General features: G+C 45.2%; 1 long non-coding RNA gene across 15 annotated transcripts in view; it reads left to right on the top strand.

The window, feature by feature from the left end:
* The window catches only part of LOC144280867 (uncharacterized), a 74,485-nt gene that overhangs the window by 38,200 nt on the left and 15,827 nt on the right, over positions 1-20,458 (top strand). For 11 of the 15 annotated variants that reach the window (XR_013349286.1, XR_013349291.1, XR_013349289.1 and 8 more), the window contains one exon: positions 18,878-19,094. The exons of 3 other annotated variants lie outside the window; for them this stretch is intronic. This is a non-coding gene — a long non-coding RNA (uncharacterized LOC144280867). The remainder of the gene's footprint in view (positions 1-18,877; positions 19,095-20,458) is intronic. One more of the 15 variants, XR_013349288.1, reaches the window with a different exon arrangement.

Here is a 20,458-nt window from a genome sequence, read left to right on the forward strand (position 1 = left end):
AAGGGCATAGGACCATGAGCCAAGGAATGCAGGAGATGTCTAGAAGCTAAGAATGACCCCAAACTGGCAGCCAGCAAGGAAATGGGAACCTTAGTCTTAAAACTGCATGGAACTGAGCTTGACAACAACCAGAATGAGTCTGGAAGACTTATCAGCTGAGCCTCTAGAAACGTTTATCCAGAGCAGATAAACCAGCCAAGCCTACCAGACTTCTGACCTATAAAACTGTAAGATAATAAATGGTGTTATTTTAAGCTGCTCCATTTGTGGTAATTGTTATGGTGCAATCAAGAACTAATACATACACAATCTGTAGTTTGTCTTGTCCTCCTCTTAACAAGACCTTTCCCAGAGCAAAAGTTTTTAATTTTGAAAAAGTCCAATCTATCAATTATTGTCTTCTGTGGGTTGTACTTTTAGTGTCATGTTTATGAACTCTTCACCAAGTCCTAGGTTCTGAAGATGTTCTCTTCTGTGTTCTTTGAAATCTTTTAGTTCATCTTTTACATTTAAATATATGATCTGTTTACAGTTAATTTTTATACAAGATGTGAGGTGTATGTTAAGGTTCCTTTTTTTGCCTTTGGATTTCCACTGACTTTAATACCATTTGTTGAAAAAACTACCCTTCCTTCATTGAATTGCTTTTGCACATTTGTTAAAAACCAGTTGGTTGTTTTTGTATGGGACCATATTTTGTCTTCTATTCTGTTCTGTTGGTTTATGTGTCTGTCCCTCTGCCATTACCACATAATCTTGATTGCTGTAGACATGTAAATCTTAAAATTTGGGTTGAGTTACTCCTCTCATTTTATTCTTTTTCAAAATTATCTTAGCTATTTTAGTTCCTTTGTTTCTCTATATAAGTTTTGGAATAATCTTGCTTATATTTACAAATATCTTGCTGAGATTTTGATAAGAATTATGTTAAATCTATACATCAGTTTGGGGAGAATTGACATCTTTACCCGTTGGGTATTACAATCCATGAACATAGTATATTTTTCTGTTTGGGTTTTTAAAGTTTCTTTCATCAGCAGTGTTCAAATCTTAACATATAAGTTCTGTGCATGTTTTGTTAGATTTATATCTAAGTATTTCATTTTTAAAGAGATTGTAAATAGTATTGTATGTTTAATTTTGGTTTCCGTGTTTTCATGCTAAGATATAGAAATATAATTACTTTTTCTTGATCTTTTCTCTTGTACCTTAAAAACTGTCTTATTGGTTCTAGGAGGTTTTGTGTGTGTGTATGTGTGTGTGTGTGTGTGTGTGTGTGTATTGTAGGTTCCATAGAGTTTTCTATGTAGATTATCATGATATCTGTAAAGAACAATACTTTACTTTCTTCCTTTTCTGATCTATAAGCCTTTTACTTACTTTTTCTATCTTATTGCCTTAGCTAGAACTTCTACTTAATGTTGATAATAGTGGTGAGAACAGACATTCTTACTTTGTTCTTGGTCTTTAGGTGGAAAGTATTCAGTCTTTCATCATGAAATTTAATGTTAGCTATAGTTTTTGATAGATGTTATTTACCAAATTGAAGAAATTCTGGTCTATTCCTAGTATTCTGAGAGTTTTTGTCATGAATATGTGTTGAATTTTGTCAGATGTTCTTTCTGCATTGATTGATAGATTTGTCTTCTTTCACTTGTCGATGGTGGATTTCACTGATTGATTTTTAAGTATTGAACCAGCTTTGCATCTCTGAAATAAATCCCACTTGATCATGTGGTATTCTTTTTATATACTGCTAAGTCTTATTTATTAATAGTTTGTTAAGAATTTTTTTTTTCACGAGAGACAGAGAGAGAGAGCGGCAGAGACACAGGCAGAGGAGAAGCAGGCTCCATGCAGGGAGCCTGACGTGGGACTCGATTCCAGGTCTCCAGGATCAGGCCCTGGGCTGAAGGCGGCGTTAAACCACTGAGCGCCCGGTCTGCCCAAGAATTTTATCTTCTATACTCATGAGCTATATTGGTCTGGAGTTTGCTTTTTTGGACTATCTTTGTCTTTTTTTTTTTTTAAGATTTTTATTTATTTATTCATGAGAGACACACAGAGACAGGCAGAGACATAGGCAGAGGGAGAAGTAGGCTCCCTGTGGGGAGCTTGATGCAGAATTCCATCCCAGGACCCTGGGATCATGACCCACGTCAAAGGCAGCCACTCAACCACTGAGCTGCCTAGGTTCCCCTAGACTGTCTTTGCCTGATTTGATGTCAGGTAATATTAGGTTCATAAAACAAATTGGGAAATGTTCCCTTCTTTTTGCTTTCTGGAAGAAATTGTGTAAAATATGTATTAAAATTGTTTTAAACATTTGTTAAAATTCCCTTCAGTGAAATTATCTGGGCCTGGAGGCTTTTTTGGCAGAAGTTTTTAAATTAAGAGTTAAATTTATTTATTAGTTATAGGGCTATTCATAGTATCTGTTTCATCTTACATGAATTGTAGTAATTGGCAGTTTTCAAGAAACTGGTTTATTCCACCTAAGTTGTCAAATTTATACATATAATGTTTTCCATAGTATTTCCTTATTATTCAAGTAATATCTCCTATATCTGTAATTTTGTCCCATTTCATTAGTGATACTGGTAACTTGTGTCTTCTCTCTTCTTTTTTATTTTGTCAGTCTTGCTAGAGATTTGTGAATTTTATTGATTTTTTTTCAAAGAACTGTTTTTTTCTTTCACTCATTGTCTCTATTGATTTTCTATTTTCAATTTTAGTGATTTCTGATCTTCTGATTTCTGATGCTCCCCTGTCCTCCCAAGCCGCAGAGGCTTGGACTGGGCCATAGAGGCAAAAGTGGAGAAGTGAGTAGGGGTGAAGAAGCTATCTCTATCCTTATACATGGAGGGTTGCTGCTAAGAGGAGTGTATATACATGGTAGGGAGAAGGAGCACTCCAGCAGATCTTGCAGACTCCAGCCTGCACTGCGGAATGAGCTGGAGGTGGGGATGAGGGCAGCCCCATCAGATACTTCCTGGCCTTTCTTGCAGGGGATCCTGGTTCTAGCAGGTCTCTGGACACTAGAGACACTATCCCATTTAAACCTCAGCCAGTCAGGAAGAAATGGCAGAGGAAGCTGAGACAGTTTGCACTGAAGGCTCAGAATGCATCCTTCCTTCTCCCAGCAACAATCTGGAGAACTCCAGAGACTCTTTATTTGCATATAAGGAGTGCTTGCTGGGGAGGAAACTTCATGAAAATGTTTGCATATGGGAACTCAGATCTCCTGTTTGGGTCCAACAGTTCTCTCTTGTTTGTGGAGGTAAGGTGGCCTGGATGGTAACCAGCCTCACCTGCTTTGAAATGGCCTGGGGTTTGTCTGCATCAAGGTCTGCCCAGGAGGCCAGAGGAGGGGGTGCAGGTGGGGGCAGTTAACTCCTAGTTAACAGAAGGACCCAGCCTGCTTCACACATATAAATATATCAGGGGAAAGTTTCCCAGACCTTTCAGAGGTTAACCAACTCTTATAAAATGGCATTTTGATGAATTGAGCATAAAAAAAAAATGGAAACATTCAGATAACATTTCCCTAGGGTTTGAAAACTGAGCAGAAAAGTACTTGGCAAAGGGTCCAAGGGTCTGGACCAAGAGTTTGAAAAATGATTTGAGATATTGTGATGAACCCAAACTACTAGCAGCTTCTCCTGTCTCCCATCGAAGCTGCTGTAGAAAGCCCAGGAAAGGGAGGCCTCAGTCAGAAGGGGAGAGCTCCTTTCTCTCTCAGGGAGTGGATGGAGTCATTTCCATGGTCATCTGCATGGGGCTTCCTACCTGGGCTGAGTTTGATGTCAGATCTGTCTGCCCATCTGTCCATCTATCTGCCCATCCATCCATCCACCCATTCATCCAGCACTAATTAAGCACCAACTGTATAAATGGCTCTGGGAGGACAGAAGGTTAATGAGGCTCTGCCTTCTGCCCTTGAAGGGCTCAGTGATATGGCTGGAGAGTCTTGTAGCAAAGCCTTGAAGACAGGTTGGATGGTATAGGATCCCAGGGCAGAATGACATACTTTTGAGACCTTTTGAGACCTGAGTTGACATAGTTTCCAATGACACAATGACCTCCCTCAGGAAAAAGAGGGATAGATTGAGGACTCATCCCAGGGTTACCTGGCTGGAAAGAGGGGAGCTGGGACCTGAATCTGGGCCCATTGACTCCTGTACCAGATGATGGGGCTTCTTTCCAGCAGGTGAGAGCAGAACGAGGGCACCAGTTGCTATAAAATCCAGACTCTGCCCTCAGGCTAGGGGTATAGCATTTGATCTTAACCAGGAAGAGAAATCGCTGAGAAGGGCGAGGACATGCTGGTCCAGGGAGGTCTCTTGGTGAGCCTAAGTCCTTCTTGGTACAGAAGATAGAATCCTGGAAGGATTTGGAGGCCATAGATCTTGGTTTCTAATTACACCAACCCCATCCTATCCGCAAAGGGAACTTCTAATACATGGATTTTTCCCCCTCTCTTGGACACAATTATGCTTTGGGTTAGTGGTGTGAATGTAAATGTTGGGGAACCTAAGATAAACATTTCAGCCTTTTTTTTTTTTCTCACTCATTCTCTGAAAAACCCTTTGCCAATCAATGTGTCTTGTTGGGTGAGGGGTTCTCCAGAGTGACACTGCACACTGGCCTGCTTCTAAATCTAGAATCACCACAAATCTGTCAGCTATAAATGCAGGCTTAAGCAGGACAGGGTGCCAGTGACTGAAACACCCAAAAAACAATGGTGTGTGTGCCCTGATAGTCCAGACTAGAGACTGGATCTTGGGAAAGCTTTGAGCAAATCAAAATACTGTCTTCTTTTGATGTATGCAGTGGTTGATTCCTGAGAGATTCAGTGTTAGTTGAAACTGTGTAAAAAAATATACAGTGTGTCTACATGTCAAATGGGGTTTGGTTCAGGCTTAGGTAATAAATGAACAGATTTTTACCTGCACAAATGTCAAGGAGGATGTTTGAAAATCATATGGGATGTGGTGCGATTCTGTGTTATGAGGGAGTCTCTTGGAATTCCTGATTTGTATCTGATGGATACTATCAGTGTCCACCCCCATCATGATGACAACAGAAAAGGCCCCACTGACTTCCTAAGTATCCCAAAGGTGGCCTTGCCCGCCCCTTGATAAAACCCCCTCGCACGAATGAGACATTTTGGAAAGCATAACAAAGTGGGCTCCAGATGCCACAGCCTCTGTTGGGTGAAGGGACGCTTCTCTCTTTCTCTCTGAGAACACAAGGCTGTTCTAGAAATCTAGAAACTTCTGAGGCCCATCCAAAATTAGCTCCTTTGAAACACAACATGTTACAATGGTTTTCCTGGACAGGTGATGTTTTTCTTCTTACACAGCTCAAAATAAGAAAATGACTGTTGTATTCCAAAACAACAACCCACGAAAATACCCTCTGAAAAAATTGGTGCTTTCGATGGCCAGCTGCTCTTAGCCCCAGCACTTATATAAATGCTGCCAATTTTTAAATATGGGGGTGTGAAATATCAGATGTTTTACAAGCCCCAATCACCACATGGATAAAGGCAAAATTCTGTTTGGGGCACCCCTGGCTCACCCTGTATTGTCAGTAAGCGCCTGGTACTGCATCTGGGTGCAGATGGTGCTGCGTGAGAAAGGGTTCCATCTCCTTTGCTGGCCAACAGCTCTGGGAACCTTGAGACACTCTGGTCCATGGGTGGGTGCACACACTCTCCTTCCCATCAGTGGGCTGGCCCGTCAGGAGTGCCGCTCCCTGAATGGCTGCAGCTCTCCACTTCCTAGTGTGGCAGGCTGGCACTTCCTGTCCTGTGGCTGGGTGGGGCACGTGGCTGGCTCTGGCTGCTGGGCTGTGGGCTGGAGGGGCACTGTTATCTGAAGAGTGGGTGTGACATGCTCTGGAGCACCCCCTCCTCTCACACAGAGGTCGGCCACATTGGAAGTCAGGTCCCTGAGTGACCCCAGGGAGCACCAGATGTTGGGGCTGCAGTTTGCAAATGAAGACCCTCCCAGCCCCAAGGAACTATGGGGTATGTGGTAGGGAAAACCAACCCAGGAGAACTGGCTGCCCAAGAAAAATGTTACTCCGAGAGATGAAGCACCTTGTCGAATCTGTGACTTGGCTAAAAAGTGGGAGTTGGTCTAAGAACCCCGGTGTTTCAGAGTACAGGCATCCTGTCTCCCAGCCACTGACCTGTGGCCCCTGCTGCAGACAGCTGTGAAGACAGCCCTAGGAAAGGGCCCTGGCGTTGGCGACAAAAGGCTGTTTTCCGGGGTGCCAGGCTCTCTGGATACACAGACTTGGGGTAGAAGACGTGCTCAGTCGGGTGAGCCTGGCCTTGGTGACTCAGCACGCTGCTGTCAGTTATGCAGTAGGAGGCCGGCCTGTCATACTGATTCCTCTCCTTTGCCCTGTGCAGGCAGCACTTGCTACCCCGTGTCACAGAGAAGGCCTGCAGGTCTAAGAGTAGCTCGGACTGGGCCAGCCCGCATCACCTCCCCTCACTCCCCAGCTTCAGCCCTCAGCATAGGAAACGGGAGCGATTTTAGGCAATCATTGCCCAAGTTAGGAGAATACCTCTCTCATGACTAGCTGTGACATGGATCTAATCCGTTAGGTTCTGTGTGTGTGTGTGTGTGTGTGTGTGTGTGTGTGTGTTGGGAGGGTAGTGACATGTCTGGTGTGTTTGGCAGAGCAGAATGAGTAGCTTGGGTATGTGGCTTCCACCATGCTCCTCGGCTCTGACATACACATGAATTACCTAGAATCTTGTTGAAAGCCAGAGTCTGGTTCAGAAGCCTGGTGGTGATGGAGGGGCCTGAGACTCTGCATTTCATCTCTACTCTTTTTTTTTTTTTTTTTTTATTTATGATAGTCACAGAGAGAGAAAGAGAGAGGCAGAGACATAGGCAGAGGGAGAAGCAGGCTCCATGCACTGGAAGCCCGACGTGGGATTCGATCCCGAGTCTCCAGGATTGCGCCCTGGGCCAAAGGCAGGCGCTAAACCGCTGCGCCACCCAGGGATCCCTTCATCTCTACTCTTAGGTGGTGTTGATGCTGCCAGTCAGGATCACACTTTGAGGAGTGAAGTTTAGGTAACCAGAGCTCTTTCTAAGAGCAGTGAGTGCTGGTGAGTGGATAGCCAGTCCCCCCTGTGCAGGCCCCGGCTTGTCCCCGGAGTGCCATATGGTAGCTTGCAGTGCCAGAGATATCCCCCTTGTTCTGGTGATAGGAATAGCTGGTAAGAGGCCTTAAGGCTAGACCCTGCACAAGCAGGTTTCTGAATAGGCTGGGTTTTATTTTGGTTTCTGAAATTTCGCCAGTTTGGCCACAGAAGAGATTGTCAGCTCCAAAATAAGTTTCATTTTCTGGCATATTGAAATAATTAGAAATAAGGGACCTTTTCCTGCTCTTTTTGAATAAAGAAGAGAATGAGGCAGATGAGCCAAGGCCAAGCCACTGTGGTAGGTGGAATTCTAAGATGGCTCCCAAGACCCCTGCCCCCATGCACACACCCTGTCCCAGTTATTCAATCCAACACTAATCTAGGTGCTACAGTGAGAGGATTTTGCAGATGTAATTAAGGTCCCCAATCAGTTGACTTTAAGGAGAAGAGATTATTGTGGGTGAGCCTACACTAATCAGGGAGAGATTTGAAGTACAGTGGGAGAGAGATTCTCTTTTGCTGGATTCAAAGGTGGAGGGAGCTGTGTCACAAAGAATGCAGGTGGCATGTAGGGGCTGAAAGGAGCGCCTGGCTGACAGCCAGCAAAAAGACTTGGACCTCATTCGTTCAACAACCTGATGAGCCTGCTGACAGAGTCTTCCCTAGAATCTGGAAAGAGACGCTGCCATCAGATACTTTGATTTCAGTCTTGTAACACACATCCTGGACAGAGCATTGAGCCATGCCAGCCACGGACTTCTCACCTACTAAACTGTAAGCTGACAGATTGGTGTTGCTTTAGGTCTTAAATTTGGGATAATTCCATACACCGAATAAGAAAACTAATACCGTCATGAGAGGAGATCTTTAGGACCTTAAGAACACATGTGGTGGTATAGCCCTGTGCACGCAGGCTTGCAGTGTTCACCTCCTTGTACTAACTTTATGTATCAGAGTGGTCAAAAATCAGGTGCTTGAAATCTGAAAGGCATGTTTTTTTTATCTTAAAGGTAATTTTGTATGTAAAATTTGCTCCGTCTCTTCCTCTTTTTAATAAGGGCACTAACCACATCATGAGCGCACCAATCTCATGACCTCACACAAATTTGTTTACCTTCCAGAGACCCCACCTCCAAATACTATCATTATGGGAGTTGGGGGCTTCAACATATGAATTCTGAGGAAACACATTCTGTCTAAGAATAATTGCTTAGATAAAAGGAGTACAATAGTGTCATTGCCCAGACATGTTGGGGGTAGCATTTCACACAAAGGGTCTTCAAGAAAGACCTGTCAGGGGGACATCTCATTCCCCTGCGCTTCCCATGGCAGTCAGCAGGGAACTCTGACCTGCTTGATAGCAGACTTTCAGGACTCTGAAGACGTCCTGATGGGATGGGATTTGCATGGATGATCTTCTAAACCTATAGGCTTAACCCAATTTTCAAGTAGCGCAATATCATTTTTTATTCCTCCTTCACAGTTACTGCAATGAGTGATGGTGTTTTTCTTAGATTTTTAAAAAAATTTATTTATTAATGAGAGATACAGAGATAGGGGGCAGGTAGAGACACAGGCAGAGGGAGAAGTAGGCTCCATGCAGGGAGCCTGATGTGGGACTTGATCCTGGGTGTCCAGGATCAGGCCCTGGGCTGAAGGCGGTGCTAAACTGCTGAGCCACCTGGGCTGCCCAGAGTAATGGTGTTTTACTGGGGGGCCAGATGGCTGATTTTTGGAAGAGTCCATGTTTTATTTTTTAAAATTTTTATAAAGCTTTTATTTATTTATTCATGGGAGACACAAAAAGAGAGGCAGAGACACAGGCAGAGGGAGGAGAAGCAGGCTCCATGCAAGGAGCCCGATGTGGGACTCAATCTCGGGAATCCAGGATCAGGCCCTGAGCCAAAGGTAGATGCTCAACTGCTGAGCCATCCAGGTGTCCCAAGGAAGAGTCCATGTTTTAGTATTAAATTCCAAGTTGAAGAACTGGCTCACTTTGGGGCAACACTCCAGCCCCCTCTTCACCACCTGCAAATTCATCTTTCCTCAATCCTGCTTCTTTTGCCTATCAGAGTTGGTTAATGACTGTGCTGAAATTTAGGGTGCCTGTAAGGGGTAATTTCAGTCATCCCTGTCAAGTACTTAATTGTGTGTCACTGGAGAGATCTATCTAGACTTGTCTTCTTGGCAGAAGGTTGGTGGAGTGTGTGTGTGTGTGTGGGGGGATGTTGGGGAAAGAGTGAGCAGATGTGCCTCAGCTGGGAGTGATGGGACCTGATTTGAGATACAGCAAGTTCCAACTACAGTGAGGTGCTGAATCTGTGCTCATAGAAAGTACCACAGGGACTGGAGAGCAGGGGGCCCATTTCAGAGAAGGGAGCCTGAGAGAGAAGGGAGGGGCTGGGAAGTGGATTGGGGGTGGGGTACAGAAGACAGAGGGATGAGCCTGATGGCAGGGCTTCCAGCCAGGGCCCATGCACAACAGAGAAGATAAGGAAAGCACAGCAGGGAAGTGGGGCTGGAGGAGGCATCCCTTAGGCTCCAGACCTGCTATATTTGATGCACCAGGGACAACTAGCTGCAGAGAGTCAGAGTCTGTTGCAAAAAAAAAAAAAGAATGTTTCGAGCTAAGGAGAGAGGCAGGGATGGGCTATGAAGAGCCACTAATGACCAGACTTTCCAACGCTCATTTTCACTAACCTCCCCCTCTGACCATCCCCTCCTGTATCAGTTTCCTGTGGTGGCGGTAACGAATCACCACAAACTGCGTGGCTTATCATCCCAGAAGTTGATTCTCTCACAGTTTGGGAGGCCACAGGGCCATCATCTCTCTGACGGCTCTAGAGGAGGATCCTTTCCTGCCACTTCCAGTGGAGACCCTGCTCCTTGGCTCCCAGCTGTACCACCCGACCTCTGCCTCCCTCTTCACATGGTGCTCCCTGTTTGTCTGGGTCTGTCTCCTCTTCTTATAGGAACATAAGGCCTATTGGATTTTGGGCTCACCAACCAAACATGACCCCAACTGAGCTATTATGCCTGCAAGAACCCTCTTTCCAAAATCACACAAGGTGAGATTTCACGTGGACGAGAATTCATTGGGGGCCACTATTCAACCCAGTGTACCTTCCTCACAACTTGCGTTTCAAACTCCTCATGAGCAAAAGTTGGATACTCATTTCAGGACCACTATTGCCAAACCACACAATAGTATGAAAATTTGCATGCCTACCATCAAGCTATCCTGAAGCCAGGATTGCCTGTTTATTTGATATAAGAGTAATAGAGGTTGGCTCTGGTACTTTTTCTCCACCTACGACCTGACACAACTCACTGCCTACTCAAGTTCCCCTCAAAAGGAGCCAGTTGTACAAAAACGTTATGCAACCGCAAAATTCGACCAAAAAGTTTCTGGGGAAGGTATGATCCACAGCCACTTGCTGTCCCATCCACACCAGTCCCTGCAGCCTGGTTCTATTTCTGACCCCATTCCATTCCAGCCTGGCTTCAGTGGCCACTCCCATCCTCCAAGACTTCCTTCCCTCCTTGAGGAGATGCTCACTCTTCTTCCACTGAGTGGAGTTGTGGTGGGAAGCAGCTGCCCAGTCAGGGGCATGTCCTTGGTCCCCCTTGCATCTAGAGAGGGTCCCTTGATGAGTTCTCACCAGTGAGATGGGAGGGGATGAGGTACAGGTTACTTCTTGACCCAAGTGGTTGTCAGCTGGCAGAAGGCTGCCACAAGTTGCAAGGATCCTGGATCCCTGAACTTCTGTGTGGAAGGTGGCCTGCTGAACATTTCCACTGAATGGCCTATGAGCGTGGAAAGTCTCTGGTGAGAAACCTCTGAGCTGGGGGGCTCATTAGCCTCCACACTGCTGTTCCTCTCTCATGCCACCCCCAATGCAGCTGCCAAGACATTGTGCCTTGATTAGTGACAATGAGTTGGCTCTGCTCCGGCTCCAGTTCCCAACACACAGCCAGCCCTGCTATGGTGCTCAGAGGGATGTCCAGGAGAGGGCCTTTTTGTAGAGTGTGGCAGGAATTCTAACAATTCAGAACCCTTCTGGAGAAAGTTAACTTGAGGTAGATATGATGCTTTGGGATAACGGGGGATGAAGGGGAAGGGGGACAATCCTGCCACCTCAAGGACCTGTGGAATGCTCTGCTTTACCCAGTCCTGCTCTCCTCTAAAGCTACCAGTGTCCTATCCCAGTGTCACTTAGAAGATGTTGGCATCACCTTTATCCCTGATGTGACAAATTACATTCTCTGACAGAGCATGTGTTGCAGTGTACTTTTTTTTTAGAGGAATACTTCATGTTTCTCACCTGCTCACCTGAAAAGTTCTGTCCTAGGTGCAAGGCTATGGTGTGTAGGCCAGGCTTCCCACCCCATCTCATCTGGATTATGGGATACATGCTGGGGGTGCTGTCACCAAGAAGCCTTTGGCAGCATCCGGTGTCACTACTGCACACAGTGAGGCCTCATTTCAACACATTGTTGTGATTTCTAAAATGATGATGCAAGCCTGTGATTTTTTGTTCTAATTTAGCTTGAGGTCCTTCTAACTATGGCTGCTTGTCCTTTTAACAGAATAGTGCCTTAATATATTTTATAAGGCATCAGTTATTTCTGCAGGCAATTTTATCCACGGATTCATTTATTCAACAAGTATTTATTGAGCAGATATCTCGTACCAGAAACTGCTAGAGGTCTGGGGATCTAGCAGAAAAGAAAACAGACAACCCAAAGATTGTTTTCTCCTCCCCCACTTTGTAATTAGGTCGTCATTAAGTTTACGGTATTTCTTCTTGTCTCCATGTTTGTGTTCTGTGGCTCTATTTGACACAGTGAGAAGGTGACTGCTTCAGGCCTGGAGATGGGGCTTGGAAGTGTCCCTCTGCTTCTGGGTTCTTGGTGGGGTGCGGGGAAGCTGCTGGCCTGTCTGTATATTATAGGTGCCTCATCAGTAAGAACCAATGAACTACTTATTTGTATGAATAATGCATAACCACTTTGCATTTTACAAATCAGCTCCTGTTAGTGCAAACTGATCACACTGTGTTTGGTTTAGCAGATACCTAAAGGAGATGGCTCTATTTCCAAGGCAACAGCACCCTGGTCCCTTGACCTCCCAGGTTGCTTTTCTTCCTGTTCCTCCCTTATCCACTCCATTGACTTAGCATCATCAGGTGAAAGGAAAACACATTTGGGGCACAATGAGCCCTGACTACTTAGGAGAAGGGAGCAAAGGAACAGGTTTCGTGGGGCAGGGGGCAGTGTGTGAGCTGCTAGCCACCCACCAAGGCCTAAGGCAAAGCTTCTATTTATCTTCATTTCAGAGCAGAACTACTGGCATGAATTTTCCTAAGGCCCATCCTCACTCTTGAAGGGCTGACATTCAGACAGGCTGGCATTCTCACATTTACATTTGCTGGTTTAGAATTGAAAAAGATGTATATTAAAAAAAAAAAAGCACCAGAATGTGGCTATTCTAGCTATGATTACACAGCCAAAACCACTTTTTCCCTGTATGGCTGATGCTCTGCCACTGGGCACCCCCAGTAGATGGGAAATGTTTTTATGAACTTGAACTGGCTTGGCTTAATTCACTGCATCAATGCAATTTTGCAAGCACCTGGTTCTATATAGGTCACTAGGGTTCCAGGTCCTATTCCATGTCAGGAATGAGAAATAGTGAAATCTTGCTGCCACAAAAATTATTTCACTCAGGGCACCTGGGTGGCTCAGTGGTTGAGCATCTGCCTTTGGCTCAGGTTGTGATGCTGGGGTCCTGGGATCAAACCCCCAGTGGGCTCCCCCACAGGAGCCTGCTTCTCTCTCTGCCTATGTCTCTAAATCAGCACTAATAAAAAGGTAAAAATCTCAAAAAAATCTTACCCAGGATTTGCATTCTTGCCAGTTTTATTTGGGGCTTCCTTAAGCCACTTGTTTATCACCTTCCCCTCTATCTCTTTAGAGTGCTGATTCTCCACCTTTTTCTGCCTTGAGGTCTCCTGAGTACATTTGTCATCTCTCTTAGGATGCTCATGCTGTTGGTGTTCTTGTGTGACCCTGGGGCCTTTCCTACAGGGGTGAGCTTTAAGCTTAGGCTATGGGACATCCATCCCAGACTCCCAGGGAAGGCAGATTTTGTTTTAAAAAAGGGCATTTGGGGCATTTATGTCCTCCCAAGGACGTAAGGACAAGAGGGATAAGGACATGGGAGGACACACCCATAATAATAGTCGGGGTCTCCATGAAGCTGCCTAAGTGCTTGATGAGAATGAACAGGATCGTCTGGCAGGTGCTGTGATTGCCTCTGTTGCAGGTACCATGAGGAGAGTGTGAGGATGGCTGAGCACCCAGGGGGACCTCCTGTTATAGGCTGTGGCTGGCTGGGAAGATGCCCAGCTCTGTGCACCCTGGTATCAGCCATTCTTATATGGTACCTGAGTGCATGGCAAATAGTGAGAACCTGATAGTCATTTAATGCCTGAATGTATGCTGCTGTTAAATATCATCAATAGGGGCACTTGGGTGGCTCAGTGGTTGAGTGTCTGTCTTTGGCTCAAGTTGTGATCCTGTGGTCCTGGGATCAAGTCTCCCATCAGGCTCTTCACAGGGAGCCTGCTTCTCCCTCTGCCTGTCTCTGCCTCTCTCTCTGTGTCTCTCATGAATAAATAAGTAAAATTGTAAAAAAATAAAACAAAACAAAAAAACAAAAAAACAAACCCTCATCAATAATTAATGGTATTGTAAGAAATGTTGTTCCTAAACAGGAATGTCCCAAAGCCACTTCAGCCTGGGACACAGTATTGTGGGAAGGACTGTCTTGCTGGTTGGACTGGTCAGGCTGTGAATGGGTGGCTGCATGTATGAGACCTCTGTGTATGAAAACAGTGTTCAGGGATGCCTGGGTGGCTCAGCGGTTGAGCGTCTGCCTTTGGCTCAGGGTATGATCCCGGAGTCCTGGGATAGAGTCCCACATCGGGCTCCCTCTGCATGTATCTCTGCCTCTCTCTTTGTGTCTCTCATGAATAAATAAATAATATCTTAAAAAAAAAAAAAGAAAAGAAAACAGTGTTAAATTCTCTGTGTTCTCAGTTTCCTGACTTAACTCTCCTATTGTCTGTTGTGAGAGTCTGACATCTACCTTCACCCCTTGATATGTAAGATTAGGACTTTCTGCCTGATTGTTCTTGCAACCCCAGCCTGCACCTGCCACCTAACAGGTCCCCAATAAAAAGTTGTGAACAGAACACATGAATAAATGCTATTTTGTAGTTGATGGTTTGAGAAAATGCTTGTGACTTAATTTTAAATTAAACAAAAGATACAAAATTGATTCCGTTAAAAACAAAGATTCACCCCCCCTCCCGCCATGTCCGCATACACATCCCTGCAGAAGCTGTAACACCAAAATATTCACTGGGCTTGTCTACTGATGGTAAGTCTATGCATGATTTAAAATTTTTTAAAAATAATTTTTAATATTTTCCAAAATATCATCAGTATGTATTGCCTTTATCACATGATAAGTCAACTTAAAGTAAACTGAAAATCAAATATTGCACATTTTCTTTTCTGTATAAAATAGTCACAAAAATCAAATAAATAGTGGAGTAGAGCTGGATCCTCAAAGTTCAAGGGCCAAGAGTACCTGGCTTAGAAGGCACACATACATGACTTGGTGGTTGGAGGTGACGTAAGGGGAGGAACCAAGATATTTATCTGGAGAGGCACAGGTGACTTCCCCAGCACTACCTGGTCATGTGCTCTACACATATAATCCCTGCAAGTTTGGTTCTTTATCATGCAGGACCAGGTTCTCAGTGCAACATAACTAACTACACAGTGGGCCTCTTAGCCACAATCCATTCAGAGGGAAAATGTAAGACAGAAATCCAACTGGGCTATGAAGTTTCTAAACACTGAGGAAGAACAGCCTTTGTCAGGCATATTCATGTATGACAGGAACAGGACCAAACCTGATACTGTCCTCTGTGCATGATATGGCTCAGAAAGGATCAGTAAATGGAGTTCTTTGATTCCTCTGGCTAATTTCAAACCTTTGCTCCAGAACTGCATCGTGGATAGAGCCAGACTGGCTGGAGTCTGCCTCAGGCCTGTAGGTTGTGGTGTCGTCGGTTTCAGAACCTCCATGTGGGAGCCACAGTTCTTTGTGTGGATGCCAATCACCACACCTTGCAAGGTTGCTAAGCGTTGGTGAAGGCTCAATACACAGTAGCTTTCTTATTTCCTTTTTCTTCCTGGATAGACCTGGTATCTAATTTTAAGGGGTTTCTTTATACCCTACTCCTCTGCTTTCTTTCATACTGAAACAACTTTATTTTTTTCATAAAAATTACTCCTTTCTCCTAATATGTGCCTTTTGGAGCTTAGAGATAGCCACACAGAATTTTTTGGATCAGTAATTTCCTTTAAAAGATGAAAATCACAAGTTAAGTTACATTTATTTAATACGTACTATGTGCCTTTGTCTACATGTATGCCTTTGATAAATAGAAAAGAATTGGAAAATGATGCTTCTTAAAAATGAGTTTACCTTTTTACTTTCCCTACCGTAGTGCCTGAAATTAATATCATTTCAATAATTCCTTTGTACAAGTACAACCTTGTCTATAACTATTGCTACTATCACCGCCACCACCATTCATCTCCACCATCACCATCATCCCCACCAACACCATTATCACCATCATCTCTACCATCATCTCTACCACCATCATTATCACTACCATCATCTCCACAATCACCACTACCATCACCATTATCAGTACCATCACCTCCATCACACCATTACCATCACCATCACCATTACCATGATCATCTCCACCATCACCATCATCACCACCATCATCTCTGCTACCAACATCATCACTACCATCACCAATCATTACCACCACCACCAACACTATCACCATTATCACCACCATCATCTCCACCACCACCATCATCACTAACATCAACATTATCACTCCCGCTCCAGCCACCATCACCATTACCACCTCCACCACTCTTTGTCACAGCTGCCACTATTGCCATCATTGTCACAACCATCACCTCCATCACTACTGCCATAACCACTGCCATTGATGGTAATACCATCACCACTAACAACACTGTCACCATCCTCACCCCACATATGGACAAGACTTCATAGCAAATGTTTCAGATTGCACCTGCAAAGCCCTCAGACTCTGAAGAATCCTTGAAGAGGGGAGCAGAAGTAAAGATATGAAGGTCACCCATCTTCTTCCACTCATACTTCCATCTTAGGCACTCCAATTATTTGCTTTCAGTATTAGAGTTCCTCACAAAATTCCACCTGAAGAGTTCCAGGCTTTAAAAACTTTTTAAAACTATGGCACACAGAAACATGGTAGATTTATTTATCATTAGAGAGCAAGGTTGCCTTGGGTGGTGGTGGGGAGAGGACAGGACTCCACAGTCTTTGGCTGGCATCAGAGAAGGCAGCTGGAAGGAAGTGAAAGGGGAAAAGAAAACCAGAAAGGCAGCAAGGTCAAACACTGCTTTTGTTTCCATGGTATATTTTGGGTGAGATTAGGTTAATCTGAGTTTTGGAAGAACAGCTGGGGAGGCTTCAAAGTCTTCCTGCAGACTCAGTGTGATGACAAGCATTCTCTTCCAGTTTGCAGCCAACTGCCTGGCCACTTCCCTTGATGCCAGGCCCAGACAGGCTTTTCTGGGAGGGTTTCTCTCTTGGCACTCCCTTCTGGCATATCTTAGCTTTGGGGTCAGTGGCATAAGTCTTCTTTCTTCCAAATAGTAAACATTGGAGAGATGTATTGGATAATTCCTTCCCTTGAAATTTTACTCCTTGGGGGAAAATATATACTCTCATTAGACATGAAACATATCATGTTTTGTTAATATCTAGCACAGAAACAGGTCTGAGGCTTACAAACAGGCCCAGCACTGACGACAAATCCTTCATTATTACCCAACAATTATTTCTTGCACTACTGTGTCATACGTGGAAACTCCATGAAGCCAGGTTGGCATTCCTCACATTCCAGATGCTAGCTGAAGTTTTCTTTCTTTTTCTGCTCTGAGGAGTAGCTAGATGGGTAGGGGGTGAGGATGGAGAAGTGAAGGCAAGAGAGGGATATATAATGGAGAGAACCAGGCTGCAAAGCCTGCTTCTGGGGTGTGAGCTCACATGCCTACAGGCAGATAAGTAGTGGCACCTCTGACATCCTACTGTAAGACAGAGGGAAACAGGGGCTGTGGGGAACACAGAGCTCATGCCCCATCTCAGTGGAGAAAAGCCACTCAGTTCCAGCTAGTCTTTGCCACAGGAAAATGAGAGGCTATTGTTGCCAGATTTTCTGCAAAAGCTAGGATCAGAATTTTAAAAGTCCAAAACTACCCAATTTTAGGATGTTGACCATTTAGAAGTTTTAAAAAATATAGTACTGTGCAGGTCCAGTGAGCACATTTGTGAATAGTATCTGGCCTCCAGATATTTGGTTGGCTTTCTTTGTTTTATCCAAAGAAGGATTTCTTGTTTCCAAGTGAGGGTACAGAAAACATGTCAGAATATCCATGTCTAAAGAGGATTTGGTTGGTGAAGATCTATTTTTCCCACCAGCAAACCTTTAAGAATCTGTCAAGGAGGAGCCCTGGTCTGAGAAGCTTTGTTCTCAGCTTCCTTTGTTCTCACCTGCCCTGAGAAGGGCAGATGTTCAAAGGCCCTTTTCCCAGTGGCAGAAAGCAATGTGTTCAGACCACTGATCGTGAGCTCGGGGCACCTGTATTTTAACCTTCATCAATGCCAATTGCCCCTGCCCCAGTCACCTGTTAACTACCTGTAAAATTAGAGAAATGGGTTGGGTGTGGGCATTTCAGCATTTGTGTGTTTAATCATCTAGCTCAAAACTCAAAGCCCAGGGAATGAAGTAGAGGAGTGAAGAGTTTCTGCAGTTGAGGCAGGGGAGGGAGCTGAGGAAGGATCTGCAGCTTCAGACTGCCTTCCCTCAAGGGCCACGGACAGCCTTCTCAATCCCTGGCCTGTCTCTTCCAAAATCTTCACTCTGAGTCTATTTTTCCTTGTGTTTTTCCAAGAACCAAGCTTTTGGGGACACAAATTTGGGCAGATGCCTTTAAAAAGGACTTGGCTAGAGCAGGTTCTCACTTAAAAAGCAGAGTGGAAAATCCAGACCTCAAGGCAAATCATCTCCAAAGGTAAAGCATATTTTTCTGGTGAGTTCCTACTGCCAGTAAGCAGAGAAATATAGCCTAAGAAAATGTGCAAGAATGGGAGACATGGTCTTGAAGGAGACACCTGTCCAGGTACTGTTTGGCCATCACTCGTTAATGAAGATCTCAGGTTCAGTCCTTAGGACCTTAACGAAAAGAAGGAGATGGATTTTGTCCTGCCTCACAAATCAACCAGGGGCAGGAGGAAGGTAGTGATGGTTCTGTTCCATCTAGTCCTTCCTGCTGTGTGGCTGGCCCTCAAGAAAGCAGCGATCACAGACGTTGATGCGAAGCGTGAGGATGAGTTTAGGGAGGACCAGAGGAGGGACACAGCGTTTGGAGTGTGCTCAGTGTGTAAATGCGCCATGCTTGTTATTCGCAAACATGTGCATTTGTGGAGTTACAAATTGCACCTGTCCTGTGCTCTCTCTTCTTCATCCTCTGAACTGTTCTAATGCTCAGGATGAGAACAGCTCTGTGCAACCCTGTAGGTGGATTCCTTCATTGAATCTTCACAAGGACTCTGAGCAAATCATTTGAGGACCTCCCCCACTCTCCCCAGGATGACGCAGCTGCAGTGGTGGGAGGAGGACCTCGGAGCCTCCAGCCCAACCAGTTGCCCAGGCTGTGCGCCCAGCCATTGAAGCTCCTAAGAAGCCAGGTCCTGCTTACCCTGCTGGTAAGTAGTATCTGTGGAGGTGTCCTTTTGGTGTCATTGTCCTGAGTATTGCCTACAGAATCCTTGCATCCTAGGGGATGAATCCAGATGTGAAATGTGGCAGGGGTGGCTGCTCGCCTGCAATTCCCTGTGGCCTCTCTGTCCTCATTGCCAGTCCCAGGAGGGGCTGTGGTTTGCTTCCATCAGGGCTGAGGCCTGCAGAGGTTCCTGGTTTGTCCTGTCCATTCCACCTTCTCTGGCAGATTCTGGGTTGCTCAGAAGCCGAGTGACAGGGCTGTAAACACTAACAGCCACCTGATTGCCCCTCACTATGGACTGGATATTGGTGGCCCCTCCAAATGCATGTGGGGAAGCCTAAACTCCCAATGTTGTGGTATGAAGAGGTGGGGCCTGTGGGGGCTGATTAGGCTGTAAGGGTGGAGGCCTCATGGATGGGATTAGTGCCCTTTAAGTGGCACAGAGACATGATTTTGCTCTCTTTCTGTCATGTGAGGATATAATGAGGAGAAAGGCATCTGCAAACCATGGAGAGTATTCTCACCAGATTCCAGATCTGTTAGTATTTTGGATTTATAGGCTCCTGAACTGTGAGAAATACCTTTCTGTTGCTTAAAGTACCCAGTCTGTTACAGCAGCCTCTATGGGCTTCAGAACCCCGGTCTGCATTCTGTGGGAGAGAAATGAAAACCCAGGTCTAGGGCAGCCCCGGTGGCGCAGTGGTTTAGTGCTGCCTATAGCCCGGCGTGTGATCCTGGAGACCGGGATCAAGTCCCACATCGGGGTCCCTGCATGGGGCCTGCTTCTCCCTCTGCCTGGGTCTCTGCCTCTCTCTCTCTCACTCTGTGTCTCTCATGAATAAATAAAAAATTAAATCTTTAAAATAAAAAAGAAAACCTAGGTCTACCTTTTGCTTTCCATGGGCTCTCTGGGACCTCATCACTCTCAGAGCTGCAGGAGGCAGCCACATGGACAGTATGGCTCTTTTAGGTGCCAAAAGCTAGGGGAAAGAGAAGCAGGTGAGAGGGCCTGAGTCCTCCTTGGGGCCCTTGGGAACCACAGGATCACCAGGAAGTCAGGAAAAGAAGAAGCTCCAGGCCAGGAAAGAGAAGCTTCCTGGGGCAGGAGGAGCTCCGGAAAGGAAGCCAGAGGGGAGCAGGGCTGATGGTTCAAGGCCTTAGTCAACCCTGGACTTGGGGCCCAGGTCAGACACTACAGGGACCTTCCAGGAGCTTGTGTCTATGGTTCAAAGCTGATCCATTACTCTCAGATATTGTCTCTGGCCAAAACCACATACTGGTTTTCACAAACGAATAAGTGAGACTTAGAAATGATTATCCCCAAGAAAAGAATTTTGTCCTTTGCCC

This window comes from Canis aureus, chromosome 12 (genome assembly GCF_053574225.1).
Source record: "Canis aureus isolate CA01 chromosome 12, VMU_Caureus_v.1.0, whole genome shotgun sequence".
NCBI classification, from domain to species: Eukaryota; Metazoa; Chordata; class Mammalia; order Carnivora; family Canidae; genus Canis; species Canis aureus.